The sequence below is a fragment of the Cherax quadricarinatus genome, chromosome 83 (genome assembly GCF_038502225.1).
Source record: "Cherax quadricarinatus isolate ZL_2023a chromosome 83, ASM3850222v1, whole genome shotgun sequence".
In the NCBI taxonomy this organism is placed as follows: domain Eukaryota; kingdom Metazoa; phylum Arthropoda; class Malacostraca; order Decapoda; family Parastacidae; genus Cherax; species Cherax quadricarinatus.
In genome coordinates, this window is record NC_091374.1 from 3,186,691 (window position 1) to 3,200,964 (window position 14,274).

The following is a 14,274-nucleotide window of genomic DNA, read 5'->3' on the forward strand; positions in this document are numbered from 1 at the left end:
GACTACACTTGTTTCCCTACTATGGCTCCTGTCTTCTATGAGGTCATTTATATGTATTCCTTCCTGCGTATAATTCCCGACTACCTGGACAAAATCTCCAGCTTCACCATTACTGTCTCCCAGGACAGTATCTCCAGCTTCACCATTTCTGTCTCCCAGGACAGCACCTCCAGCTTCACCATTACTGTCTCCCAGGACAGCACTATCAGCCCCACATTTACTGACTACCAGGACATCACCTCCAGCCTTACAGTTTGTGACTACATGGCCAGTATCAAGGGCAGTACCATTCAGCCCAGACTTTTTATGTTCCCATCTGTTGTAGAAAGCTTCCAGGTTTTCTATGAAAGCAGCTTTGATGTTGTCCTCTTTTAATACCCTTGTGATTTTAGTCCACAGATTTTCCTCATTTGGGCATACCCAAAAACACTTCTCTGTTTTAATACTGCTTGTAGCTAGTTCTGGGATATCTGCACAAGGAGCGTGACACCAATTTCCACAAAAATGACAATTTATCCATGTGGAAGCCCGTTTGTTTGACTGACCACAGACTACACACAGCTTCATAATGATGTGAATGGTTGATTTACTGCAATTCTACTAGCAACCTCTTGAATATTATATTAATAACCTTAAATGAAGCTCTAGCTATTTGTATTTCTGTTTCTAACTCTTTTTGTATATTGGACAGCTTACCGTCACGTTCCTGATTTTTAATGTTTGTGTTTATAAGGGCGCCTACAAACCCATCCGTTTACAGTCTGCTTTATTGTTCAACGAAACTGTTTGAAACCAGTCCCGGGTTCGGACCAGTCAAGGGTTCGGACCAGTCGATCTGCTCTGATCAGTGGGTCACTTATTTAAAACATACTGGTCGGTGATTTGAGCTAACACATGAAGGATCTACTGGAAATTATCTACCCGAGTAATATGTGATTTGACTGATACAAAAGTATAACTTGCGTGTTGAAGAGCCGGTGATATCTGGCAGCTCCTACAATGACGTACAGTCGACCTCTTTGTTTATCAATCGCTGTATCTGGCTTTTCTATTTTTGTTTTTTCCGTCTCCACCACAATAAATGCTATATTATCACTATAGTTGACTGGTGCAAATTTTGGAGGAAGGACGCTTTTTCTGTAGTAATAATTGCTTCTCGTTGTGTATATTGCGACCGCTGGTAACTACAGGTTATATGAAATTCACAGTAACGTCTGGTATTTCAAGAAAAAGAAACTAATGAAAGTCACTCCACTCCACTAAGTACCATTATAATACTGGTTAGTTGCTACTACAACACTGTATTCTGCTATTCACTGGTATCACTAGATTATATGCGAGTACACTAGCAAGCCAGGAAGATTATTAAAAACAGCTGACCTGTGGTAAGTTTCTGGCGACTTCTGGCACCTGCCTCTATAGGCTTATCACTTCAATTACAAATTCACCTGTTTTCAAATGACACTTTAGCCTTTATCATCAATATACTAGGGAGCCACTGTAGTATACACTATACACTATGTATACTCAATGCTTTCAGGGAGACTTTCTTTCCTCTGACACAAAGTTCAATTATTATTATTTTTTTCACACGGGAAACAGGCCTATGATTCCCCTCTGGCAGTAAACTCTGCTAGGTAATGCACACTAATTCTCCTTTTTTGACTCAGTATATAATGTTTTCCGCCCAAGATTGGTTCCAGGCGCTAGAGGGATGTATCGTATAGGATTGATGACACAAATTAAAGTTCTAGCACGTAAGAGCGACCGTGAAAACAAGAGAAAAACCGGGACAACGAGGCACGCTGACAGTCACGCTAAGTCACATGAAGATGTAGTGTTTGAAAATTATTTATACAAATAAAAAAATATATTGTATATCTTTGTTTACTTTGAGCCTTTGCAAACACGTGACATAGATATGAGTTATACGCACTAATTAGCACGATAAGAAACACCACAATAAGTGTCAGGGGCCGAAGACAGTTCAACTGCCTCCAAGCATACATAAGGGGGATTACTAATAGACCCCTGGCTGTCTTCAAGAAGGCGCTGGACTGCCTCGCAAGACCCTATGTCTACCTCTTATACAATGTCATATGGACTACGCTTGCTCTTCATGGTACTCTGCCTTAACAAAAAACTGAAAGATAAACTGCAAATCACCCAGAACAAAATGGTAAGATTCATCTTGGACCTGGGTCCAAGAGAGCATGTAAGCCAGGATGAATTACAATTGGATATCCTGAATGTGGAAGACAGAATAAAACAAGTGAAGTTAAATCAAATTTATAATACTGCTCAGTGTCCAGAATATCTTTCTGCCAATTTTGTCAAGGTTGGGAACCGAAGCAATCATAGTATACTAGGTGGAGAGAGCACATCTTTGTAGTACCCACAGTCAGTGGCCAGGCTTCAAACACCTTTTATTGTACAACAGAGGATGGAACGGATTGCCTGCACATGTCAAAGCCAGTCATATCATGAACCAGTTCAAGAGTGTCAAAATGTACCTAATGAATGTAGCGACAAAAAGAGAGGAGAATGATTATATATTTTATAGCTAACACCCATATAAATGTAAATAACTTATTTTACCTTATTCCTAGTATATCTCCTTTATAGTATTTTCAATTCTTCCTTCATTATTAACTCCCTTGGCTTGATGTATTCCTCCATTTACCCCCTTACTTCCATACAAAAAAATTTCGCCATCATAAAGGACAGAAAAACAAGGTCAGAAAAAAATAAATTATTCAGATTTTGCACAAAAATAGTCACCCCTTGCCATGTAATTTTTTACCCCCTCCCCAGGGGTAAGTTTACCCCTGGTGTATCACTGTCCTGGGTTGTCTACACATGTTGATATGTATGATAATCTATGTAACTGTATTTATGTATACTTGAATAAACTCACTATCTAGTGGTGGTGTAGTAGTATCACCTAGTGGTGGTAGTGGTGGTGTATTAGTACCACCTAGTGGTGGTGTAGTAGTACCACCTAGTGGTGGTAGTGGTGGTGTAGTAGTATCACCTAGTGATGGTGTAGTAGTACCACCTAGTGGTGGTAGTGGTGGTGTAGTAGTATCACCTAGTGGTGGTAGTGGTGGTGTAGTAGTATCACCTAGTGGTGGTGTAGTAGTACCACCTAGTGGTGGTGTAGTAGTACCACCTAGTGGTGGTAGTGGTGGTGTAATAGTACCACCTAGTGGTGTAGTAGTACCACCTAGTGGTGGTAGTGGTGTAGTAGTACCACCTAGTGGTGGTGTAGTAGTACCATCTAGTGGTGGTAGTGGTGTAGTAGTACCACCTAGTGGTGGTAGTGGTGTAGTAGTACCACCTAGTGGTGGTGTAGTAGTACCACCTAGTGGTGGTGTAGTAGTACCACCTAGTGGTGGTGTAGTAGTACCACCTAGTGGTGGTGTAGTAGTACCACCTAGTGGTGGTAGTGGTGTAGTAGTAGTACCACCTAGTGTTGGTAGTGGTGTAGTAGTAGTACCACCTAGTGGTAGTGTAGTAGTACCACCTAGTGGTAGTGTAGTAGTACCACCTAGTGGTGGTAAGATAAGATAAGATTTCGTTCGGATTTTTAACCCCGGAGGGTTAGCCACCAACGTCAAAGACCTGGGAGTGATTATGTCGGAGGATCTCACCTTCAAGATCCATAACATTGTATCAATCGCATCTGCTAGAAAAATGACAGGATGGATAATGAGAACCTTCAAAACTAGGGAGGCCAAGCCCATGATGACACTCTTCAGGTCACTTGTTCTATCTAGGCTGGAATATTGCTGCACTCTAACAGCACCTTTCAAGGCAGGTGAAATTGCCGACCTAGAAAATGTACAGAGAACTTTCACGGCGCGCATAACGGAGATAAAACACCTCAATTACTGGGAGCGCTTGAGGTTTCTAAACCTGTATTCCCTGGAACGCAGGAGGGAGAGATACATGATTATATACACCTGGAAAATCCTAGAGGGACTAGTACCGAACTTGCACACGAAAATCACTCACTACGAAAGCAAAAGACTTGGCAGACGATGCACCATCCCCCCAATGAAAAGCAGGGGTGTCACTAGCACGTTAAGAGACCATACAATAAGTGTCAGGGGACCGAGACTGTTCAACTGCCTCCCAGCACACATAAGGGGGATTACCAACAGACCCCTGGCAGTCTTCAAGCTGGCACTGGACAAGCACCTAAAGGCAGTTCCTGATCAGCCGGGCTGTGGCTCGTACGTTGGTTTGCGTGCAGCCAGCAGCAACAGCCTGGTTGATCAGGCGCTGATCCACCAGGAGGCCTGGTCACAGACCGGGCCGCGGGGGCGTTGACCCCCGAAACTCTCTCCAGGTAAACTCCAGGTAAACTCCAGGATAACCCAAGAAAGTCAGTGCGTCATCGAGGACTGTCTAACTTATTTCCATTGGGGTCCTTAATCTTGTCCCCCAGGATGCGACCCACACCAGTCGACTAACACCCAGGTACCTATTTGCTGCTAGGTGAACAGGACAACAGGTGTAAGGAAACGTGTCGAAATGTTTCCACCCGCCGGGAATCGAACCCGGGCCCTCCGTGTGTGAAGTGGGAGCTTTAGCCACCGGGGCCACCGGGTGGTAGTGGTAGTGTAGTACCACCTAGTGGTCGCAGTGGTGGTGTAGTAGTACCACCTAGTGGTAGTGTAGTAGTACCACCTAGTGGTGGTAGTGGTGGTGTAGTAGTACCATCTAGTGGTGGTAATGGTGGTGTAGTAGTACCACCTAGTAGTAGTAGTGGTGATGTAGTAGTGCCATCTAGTGGTGGTAGTGGTGATGTAGTAGCGCCATCTAGTGGTGGTAGTCAGAGTTAGTCAGGTTATCAGTGATGGTGTTATAGTGAAGGTCAGAACAGTGACCAACCTCAAGGTCACTAAAGGTCAGTTGAACTTCAGTGGTCATACAGAAGAGACATGTTGCTTCTCCACCTGCCACCCCGCCGGCTTTACTGCTTCCTCAGCCTTTTAATACACCTAAATAAAGTAAGTATTGTCTGGTGACGTATTTGTCAGTACAACAGCAGAGTTGAGCTGCAGCTCCTGGTCTCCACCACCAGTTTGGTCACCAAAATATTAATATTTTAATAGTCTTAATTTAATTTTCTTTGGGGTCAAATGTCTTGGAGGGGGAGGGGGGGGTGATTGACCTTAGTGGAGTGGTTTTGATGCGAGGAACTGGAGCTACTTCCCTTCTGATCAAACAATAACTCTCACACTAGGCGTTACATAACCCATAATGGTGTATCCAGTTCTGGGCTATTTTTTTTTTTTTTTTTCATTATTGAAAAATAACTTAGTGAAGGTTTCTTGATCCAAGGACCTTGCGCCTTGTGATCCAGATATAGACTTCCATGTATACAAATTGTTAGTTTATGTGAAAGAAATATTTATTTAAGAAACATGGCTTACTGAGTTGAACATAAACGTTTATAGGAGTCAGGCAGTAATGTTACTAGTTTATATTACATGGTAATGTTTACCCGTGTGTGTAATGTTCATGGTTATAATGTGAATGTGTTTTGTTTCAGGTGTGGTAACAGGGGTGCTGTGCCTGGCTGTGTCTGCTGCAACATTGATCAACACAGCAACATTGACCAGTCTGAGGGGTGGAGACAACCACACTAGTAAATGGTCTGACCCCATAACATTTTTTTTTTTATATTTTATTGAAAATACACTTCATTACAACAATGAACCCTGTAACCAAGGGTGAAAAACAATTAAATCATAAAACATACAATGTTGCACCATACTGGCATACACAGTTTACCTATAACCTATTACATGTGACAGACAAAAGCTAACAGATACACACTAGAGATACATATAACTGAACATACGTTATACAAGAATCACCTACACCAAAAATACAATACATTAATATACACATCACTGACCATATTATGAACTTCGCCTTTGAACAGCACTTGCTATACATGTACCTACATGGCTAGGCTCACAAAGAAAATGGTACAGTGTATATGGTACTAACCAGTAACTTGGCCTGACACTACATCAGGTTATAAATTTAACTAGAGCAATTTAATAAGGACATACATGATGCATGCATCTGTTAAAACCAATAAAAGAACATACTACCGTATAGTGACTTATACCGGCCTTTCCCACTTCCCTAAACAGATTACAACTCGTGCCTAATAAATTAATTATTTCCCCTCCTACACACTATGCCAAACGACACAGCGGCTACATCATACATTCCCCAATACACCTAAAACATAGGTATGTTATACCACAAAAATACAAATGCATACCCAATCATACAATTATAAACCAGACATGTATCCAAGCCCTCGCCTTGCATATTACGTAATTGTTCCCTCTCAACATGATCTCAATAATGTTACTCCCCCCCCTCCCTGCTATACCCACCCCTCTGGACATCCCCACATAGTTGCATATGTCAGGATCACAAGATGTCTTTGACTTTCCATAATTATTAACATTAAGTATCATGATATCATACCTGAATTAGTTTACAATGGGAGTCACTATCTTTTTTGCTGTCCCATGCAGCGTTATACGCTACTACAAAGGCTTTCTTCAGAAGACATTAATTAACAATATGAATTAACACAAAGAACACCTGAACAAAGAACACCCAATTACACAATCCTTTTCACGTGCACCTAACATTCACCCACACACATGCACGCCAAACCAACATCTTTCGTTTGGCAAGCCCGTTTGGTACACCCCTCCTTTTATCGGAGGCGTTACACAACAATCTAAACTAGCTCCCCCCCCTCTCACAACTCTAGCAACTCCCCAACGGTGATTGGCCTATAACCCTCAGTGAAATCTTCCTCCCATCTTCTTCCATAAATTTCCCGATTCCTATTCATTGTCCAACAAAAACACCTCGCTAAAACTCGTTTCCTCGTCTCCCCATTATCCACCCCTCTCATTCCCAACGATATGTACACGAAATCCACCATTATATAAGCGACACCCCGTGCTACATTCTCCCCCACCCACCCTATATCAAGACAGTGCTCTCAACACCGACACCCCAGTCCCTCCTATCCTCCTGACCACTTTCCCCAGCCATTCCCTCACTCTCCCTAAATAATCGCAAAAGTATATGCCACGTGATAGGTTGTCTCCAACTCCCCACATAACCCACACCAACCCTCCTCAACGACACCTCTATTTCTGAGGACTGATCCAGTAGGCAGAATCCCGTGTAAAAATTTAAACGTGATCTCACGCACCCTGGGCCCTAGCTTTAGTTTACCAAACAGACTCCATATAGTGCCTCATGCATACATCGGGAACAGCCCCTCAATTGGGGCCGTCTCCTCTACCCTCAATATTCGATATAAATCCCTCACCTTTAATTTCTCTGGCACGTGCGCCCACAAAAGTGCCCTCAACAAAATCTCTCACTCCCTCCATTCCCCACCTCCATACATTCCCCTCAAAATGTCATGCAACCTTTGCATGTGTGGCCTCCTCTGTCCCCCTAGTCTTTTCCACTCCCACCTGATGAAAATGAATTTCACCCCTCCTTCCCAGGTCCAACAAACCTAAACCTCCCTTCCTCACCGGCAAAGTCACCACCTCCCTCTTCATCCATTCACATCCTGAGCCCCATAAGAACCTAAAAACACCTCAAAGAATACGAGTAATCTCAGCCGTCATCAATGGAAAAACTGCTGCTACATACCATACCTTACTGTACAGCAATACATTAATAACAATCGCTCGTTGCAATAATGTCAAGTGATAAGGCCGTAACATCCCCAACCGACGTTCCACACGTTCCACCATTCTCGACGAATTCACCTCCCTAGCCTCCCGTGTGGTCACCCCATACAAAATGCCACATATTAATAACTGCCCTTCCCGCTTTCTCACCACGTCACAGTCCCAATCAACTCTCTCTCTCCACGCCCCCAGCCCCATGATCTTTGTTTTCTCTACATTTACCGTCATACCTGTCGCCCCTCCAAACATGCAAACCACCCCTCCCAGCTCAATCTTGTTCCCTTCCGGACTAGGAGTGTCGTGTCATCTATGTAACCTATCACATGATGCCTAATCAAGCCCTCCTTCGACCCCTCCCTCCCACACACTTTGGTTTCTACCAACCTATAAAATGGATCTTGCACACATGCAAATAATAACTATGATAGTGGGCAACCCTGCCTCAAGCCCCTATCCATATTCACCACACTTCCCACACGTCCATTGATCTGAATTCTCGCTTTTGCCCCCTTGTACAACGTTTCAACCCACCCCACAATCTCATCCCCAAAACCTTGTTTGCTAAGGATCTGTCTTAAACCCTCCCTTTCCACCTGATCATAAGCACCCTGCCAATCAATTGCCACCATACCCCTTCCTGTGTTCCCTCAAAATTCTCAACAAACCCCTTTAGAATTCTGTGCCCCATTACCATCGACCGTCCTGGCAACCCTAGTTGACCTTTTGATACTACTCTTCCCACTACACATTTTAACCTATTCCCCAAAACCTTCGCGAACAATTTGTAGTCCGCACACATGAGAGTAATCGCCTTGTAATCCTTAAGTGTACTCTGCACCTTACCCTTAGGCACAAGCACAACGACCCCTGTACTTTGCTTCTCGCCCAGTTCTCCTCCCTCTTTCATTCTATTGAACAGCGATACTAAAAAACCCCTTAACTGATCCCAATTTTTTAAGTAAAATTCACTTGGCAGTCCATCAATACCTGGTGCTTTGCCCCTGCGCATGTCTACAAGCGCCCTCCATATCTCCCCTTCTTCAATATCACCACCCAAAGCTTCCCTGTCCTTTCTCCCCAGAGCTACGGGCTCTACAGCACACACCCCTTCAAGATCCTCCCTATTTACCCCTTTACTTTTCCAATATTGCCCATACCACTCGTCTGCGAACATACTCATCCCCTCCGTTGTTTTTAACACCTGCCCCTCCCTAAAACCTTTCACCTCAGAGTGCACTTCCAAATCCGCTATCATGGTCGCTGTCCTCCTCTGCTGTTGCCTCTGCAACACACCTGCCATGGTTTGTCCCCCAATAGCACTTCCTCCACTCCCGCATGAAATCTCTCCTCCTGCTCCTCTCAACCTTCTCTTCAGATCATCCATTGCCTCTGTTTGGAATACCCCTCCCACCACTCCTTGCTCATGATAGTATCCTATTCTACTTTCCAAATAATTTGTTAATCCATACTTTAGTTGATTTATACGCTTCCCCACACCCACGTAAAACCTACAAATCCTCTCCTTGGCCACACTGTCCCACCAACGTACAACATTATCAACCCTTTTTGCCTCCTCACTGAGCTTCCTCCACAACGAAGCAAACCCTCCCCCCCTCCACTTCCTCATCCTCAAGGAGTCACGTGTTTAATTTCCAGTAGCTTTCAAACCATTTCACTAACGAATCCCATGCCACCCCCACCACCACTGCCCTGTGATCTGAATAAATTGCTTATATGGTATTAAAAGACTACTGAAACCCCTTGCGTTATATAGATCCTATCCAGTCTAGCTGCATAATCCCTCCTTACATACATATGTTGCACTTCACCTATTCCACCCCAAAATGCATCTCGTACCCCAGTATCTCTACACAAATCTCGCAACACGTTTGAGAAATATCCCACCCCCCCTGGCGTCACATCAACTCTCCTTATTATGCAAGTCCAATCTCCCCCAATCAATGCAACCCTGGGTAACACACAAGAAATAGACCAGATCATCCCTTACAAATGCTGATTTTACCCTCACATCATTCTCCGCCGGAGCATACACTCCAACAAGACACGCGTTCACGCATCCACTACCCGTCCACTCTCATTATTCTTCCCTCACCTCCCCCCCTCAAACCGTTGCAAAACAAACGGGCTTGCCTCACGAATTAAAACACCTACTCCGCCTTTTAAACGTGTCGTTGGCATTACAAAAGCCTTATATCCATTCACCTCCAGCAATTTTCCCATTTTCAAGTTATGCTCTTGTATAAAAGCCACATCTTCCTTGTAACGATACAGCAGTCCTCTCAACCATACACACTTACCACTATTACATAAACCATTAACATTAATTGTCATACACCTTAGGCCTGCTTATGTTTTCCACCCACGTTTCCCCACCTCATTTTTCCACTGTCCTGTAGCCTCATACACACCCTTGGCACTCACCCCACCCCCTCCACTCCTAACCCCTTGCTGGCATTTGTTTCTCTTTGCCTCTACACACACCTTCAATCCCCGCCTTTTCCCCTGGTCTTTGTGCTGGAGTGAGGACGTCATCCGAGTCAGACATGACTGCTGCCCGCTTCCTCGACACTTCCTCTTCCACCATGCTTGTCTCCTGACCTTCCTCATTGTGCACCTCCACCTCTATCACCTCATGCCCCTTCTCACTACTTGGCAAAACCAACATTTCATTTCTTCCTCCAGACCCGCATGCTTCCCCTTGTCCCGGTACCTGTTCTCCCGTCTGTACCTCTGTCAAGGTTTCCTCCGAGTTAGGGAACATCTGCAAAACCGTCTCAAGCACTACATCAATTTCTACATTCATTCCGTCCTTGTCCGCCCTGGGCGTCACATCCTCTGCAGACGCACTCAATTGCTTCACTGCACCCTTATGCTCCACCTCACGTTGCAATTCCTCCACTTCCTCACTCCACAACCGACCACGCCTACGTCCATCCTGGCGGTTCTGACCAGTCACCGTAGGTCCTCGCCTCGAAATGTCACTCCTTGGTATTCCCTGGCCCGTCCTCCGCCTCACACATTCAGCCGCTATGTGACCATAACCATCACACAGTCTACAAGTTCTACGTTGTCCAGCGTAAGTTACAAGTATTTGTGTCCTAAATTCCTCGAAAAACACATACGAAGGTATTGGTTGCCTCAGAGTCATCTTGAGGCTAAAACTACCTTCTGGATAACCCTCATAAGCCCCTGCCGTCCACTTGCCTTGTTGAGCTACGTGTACAGTTCCAAACTTCCCAAACACACTACGTAGGTCAGCTTCATTCGCCTCGAAAGGCACATTACGTAACTTAACATACGTAAATTGGCTCGAAACATCGACCATCTTTACCAGGATGCCCTCATTAACCTCGATAGCAACATCCTGATAATGATCGAGTAGATCCTCATACACCTGTGATGACAGGTAGTTTCCACCATGAAGGTCGCAATCCTCAATCCCATGTCTCTCAAATAATCAGAGGCAACAACGTCAACGCCGAATCTTGATTAATTGTACCTCAGTAATTCTATGCCAACAGTGTTAATTCTGCGGCGCACCCCAACCACAATTGTGACAGCCTGGCTAGCACTTGCGCCTGTCAGAGAGGTGTAGCAAACGTCTACCCTCACCGGCAGCTGGGCGAGGAATGGACAGATAAGATAAGATTTCGTTCGGATTTTTAACCCCGGAGGGTTAGCCACCCAGGATAACCCAAGAAAGTCAGTGCGTCATCGAGGACTGTCTAACTTATTTCCATTGGGGTCCTTAATCTTGTCCCCCAGGATGCGACCCACACCAGTCGACTAACACCCAGGTACCTATTTGCTGCTAGGTGAACAGGACAACAGGTGTAAAGAAACGTGTCGAAATGTTTCCACCCACCGGGAATCGAACCCGGGCCCTCTGTGTGTGAAGCGGGAGCTTTAGCCACCAGGCCACTGGGCCCCATAACATGTGTTATGTGGAGATACAGCAGTTGGAGACGTCGTTAGTGATGGGCGGGGCCCACTTGTAAGGTATTTCCAGGTTATGAGTCCACTAAAGTTTGGTTATTGAAGTAAATAGTAATTGTATTAGGTGGAAAGGTGGTAGGGAGAGTATAGGAAAGATTGTAATTTGTATCAAAAGTAACTTAGTGGGAAGTATTAACTTATCTCCCGACCAGAGATGAAATCTCTGGCCAGGAAATAATGAATGTATTCTATAGGTTGCCTTGAATGAGGTAAAGTGAAAATTGGAGAAATGGGTTGTAAAGTTAAGAATTGAAGACTGTAGGAAGCAGAGATGAAACGTGTAATATATCACGGCTCAGTTGATAGTGGCGTCAACTGAAGAACCGGGATTCGATCCCGGGCACAAGTGAGCATGTTCCCTTATATCCATTGGCGCTGTTCACATAAGAAAGGAGGAACACTGCAGTAGGCCTACTGGTAGGGGTCGCATCCTGGGGGAGTATAAATACCCTAGTAAAATTGTCATAGATGTTATCCTGACTTGATTGTGTAATTGTGTTAATCTACCGGGATAATAATTATACCGAGATAATTTAGTGTGGTGAGGGTAATGGTAGAAGTGTTGATGCTGGGTGTGGTGAGGGTAATGGTAGAAGTGTTGATGCTGGGTGTGGTGAGGGTAATGGTAGAAGTGTTGATGCTGGGTGTGGTGAGGGTAATGGTAGAAGTGTTGATGCTGGGTGTGGTGAGGGTAATGGTAGAAGTGTTGATGCTGGGTGTGGTGAGGGTAATGGTAGAAGTGTTGATGCTGGGTGTGGTGAGGGTAATGGTAGAAGTGTTGATGCTGGGTGTGGTGAGGGTAATGGTAGAAGTGTTGATGCTGGGTGTGGTGAGGGTAATGGTAGAAGTGTTGATGCTGGGTGTGGTGAGGGTAATGGTAGAAGTGTTGATGCTGGGTGTGGTGAGGGTAATGGTAGAAGTGTTGATGCTGGGTGTGGTGAGGGTAATGGTAGAGGTCTTGATGCCGGGTGTGGTGAGGGTAATGGTAGAGGTCTTGATGCCGGGTGTAAGGAAAGACTATTAAATCAGGCATATCTATTATTAAGACAAAGGAGCATTGAAGCAGGCCTATTGGCCCATGTTAGGTAGGTCCAGCTCTCAACCACTTATTTGTCTAACCTGGCTTTTAAAATTACACAACCAAAGTTTAGCTTCACATATCGGGATAATTTTCCTTAGGCAGAATATATTATAGCCGGAAAAATCAGTAACAATTCCTCAAATTGTTGTAGAGGACCTGGCCAATTTTATGCTCTGAAGTCCCCAAAATATTTTCAGTATAGCCTTGTGGGTTTAGCGCTTACGACTCCAGAGTCTGTATTAGAGCATCTGGGGGGGGGAGCATTTGTTTTAAAATTAGGTTATACAGTGTATATTTACAGTATCTGTACTGTATAGTCCTTGTGGCTTAGCGCTTCTTTTTGATTATAATAATAATACAGTATCTGTAGACTGATCTTACCTAGACTCCCTTGATTTTACCTAGACCACCTTGATCTTACTTTTACCTCCTTTCATCCTCCTTGCGCCGCCACTGCTCTGCAAATTAGTAAGGCCTATACCTGGAGTATGCTGCATCGTTGTGGTGTATATATATAACACTTTGTAGGTCTACAATTATTTAGTTTCTACTATCAAAATAACTTATAGAATTAGTTGGTGTTAAGTAGGATAGGGAAAGTATAGAACTGGACCATCTGCTATATGCATTATGAATGCATATAGCAGGGGAGAGTAATCTCCCCCGAAGACATAGATTACATAGAACTGTGGGCCTGGGAACCCACCAACGACCTTCAGTAGCTGTGCGCAGTCTGTTACTGCACGTGGTTTCTGTGGGGATGTTGGTGGGTTCCGGGCTTTGGGTAGTGGTTGTGGTGGGTGTTCTACGTATTTTATGTCTTTGGCAAGTCTAATGTTGCTTTGTTTATTAAGTTCACAGCAGCGCTGTATAGCCCTTGTGGCTTAGCGCTTCTTTTTGATTATAATAATAATAATACTAAGTTCACAAAACTGACACTTGGGGAGGAAACTTTAGACGTTTCAATATAACCTGGGTTGTTTTGAGACCATTTTCGACGGCACCTGTCCTTAGTTTTGATACCTTTTTTCCTGGACCAGATTTCTCTAACTTTTGTTATGTTTTCACATTATAGTGTACAATACCAAGCTGGTAAGAGACATTGTGACAGGTATCATTATTTATGAAATGTTTTACTTGGGGAGTAGACTATCTGTCGACTACAGAGGTGACAGCAGTCTTGGAGACTAAATTGTCGAGTTAATTTTGAGCTCTTATCCTTCAACCTTGATAAAAGATGATCAGTCTCTTAGCCAGACTTTATTTACTTCTAATTTCTTACCTAACATTGACCAACAGGAATATTGGAGTTTCTTTTCATGTCTGTTGTAATTTCCTGTTGAACTTTATTATTGAAGGTTAACTTGTCGCAATTTCCCCACTGTTTTTTGTACTGACACTATTTCAGCT